The sequence below is a fragment of the Mustela putorius genome, unplaced genomic scaffold, assembly GCF_011764305.1.
Source record: "Mustela putorius furo isolate JIRA1106 unplaced genomic scaffold, ASM1176430v1.1 tig00000275_pilon_pilon_pilon, whole genome shotgun sequence".
Lineage (NCBI taxonomy): Eukaryota > Metazoa > Chordata > Mammalia > Carnivora > Mustelidae > Mustela > Mustela putorius.
This window is the reverse complement of record NW_025421341.1, coordinates 5,132,029-5,133,342: the sequence shown is the minus strand read 5'-3', so window position 1 is coordinate 5,133,342 and position 1,314 is coordinate 5,132,029. Positions and strand designations below refer to the sequence as shown.

The window sequence follows — 1,314 nt, the reverse complement described above, 5'->3', positions numbered from 1 at the left end:
AAGCCTACGCCTAATTTGAGTTCACAGTTCACACTCTCCCTCTAAACTCTTTTTTTTTTCCATATACCATTACATAACCATTTTTATTACATGTGTTTCTAGACACTTCCATAATTGCATTACAGAATGGCTATTCCACTCATTTCCAGGAAAAAGAAAACAAAACAAAACCAACCAGAATCTTCTCAAGTAGGGTGTCTGTGACATTCTTAAATCCGTTTTTATTACACGTGTTTTTAAAAATTCTTAAAATCTGGAATGCTGCTCCAGCTTGCATGTCGTCCTTGTTCAGGGACCAGGCTAATCTCCTTTATTCGTCCCAGTTTTAGTACATGTGCTGCTGATGGGGGCACCCTGCCCCCCAAACTTTCTGAACTCATGAAAGCCAATATATATTTGACAAACCACGTTTAATTTTTTTCATCCACGTTTCACGAATTTAAATATTTCTAACTTTTTCTACTGAATTCATAAAAATTTTGTTTTTTTTTTTAGGAGTTACCATCCAAAAGAGCATAGAAATTTCTGAAGTCTCTTTCCCTCTTTGAGAGAGGAAGTGTGCTTTAAATGAAGTTTAAAAGAAGTTTCATTCTGAAAGAACTTAAAATCAGTTCTATATTCATTATCTAGAAGACCCAGCAAAATCAACTATCTTGACCTTGGCCTGTGTGTCATTGTTTAAGTAGAGACTGTGGAGTTAACAGTAAGGTTCCTAAAATCCATGTGCTTTCACAAGCTTATTCTCATGTGAAATGTTGTTTTTCCTCAGAAACATGTTTGTATTTGAGAAAAAGCAAATACAGGGCAAAATTTTGTGGGAAGATTGAAAACAGGTACCATGGAAAATATTATTATTGATTTTTATAAATGTTTGGCAGTGGATGTGTACTGAGTTGTCCAATGTAAGCATCCAGGATGTTCCCCCAACCCCACCACCCATTGGTAGTATAGTAAAGTCTTCTTTCAGTAAACATTTGCTTTTGGAAAATATAAAAGGTCAGTTTTGGCCAACTGCATCAGTCCTTATTCTGCCATCTGTAAAAAATTTAGGCTTTGCCTTTTTGAATGACCCTTTAAAAATATTACAAGACCTAATTCTATCCTCTACTCCCATAAACCTCCTATTGGCCTCTGGTGGGAACATTTTACAGTTAAGTTCTGAGGAGCAGGACATTTCATAATGCCTTCTTGTGAGAACTTCCTTGGGCATAACTTGGCCAACTCATTTCTCCTGAGAGAATTCTGTGATCTTGCTGGTTTTAGACTCTAGGCTATTAAGCACTAATATTTCTTACAGATCTATTTATCTATCTA

General features: G+C 35.8%; 1 non-coding gene across 1 annotated transcript; it reads right to left on the bottom strand.

Moving 5' to 3' along the window:
• Positions 1-247: 247 nt before the first annotated feature.
• LOC123391715 lies at positions 248-353 on the bottom strand. Its single transcript, XR_006606409.1, has one exon. It is a non-coding gene; the product is annotated as a U6 spliceosomal RNA (small nuclear RNA).
• Positions 354-1,314: the final 961 nt, after the last annotated feature.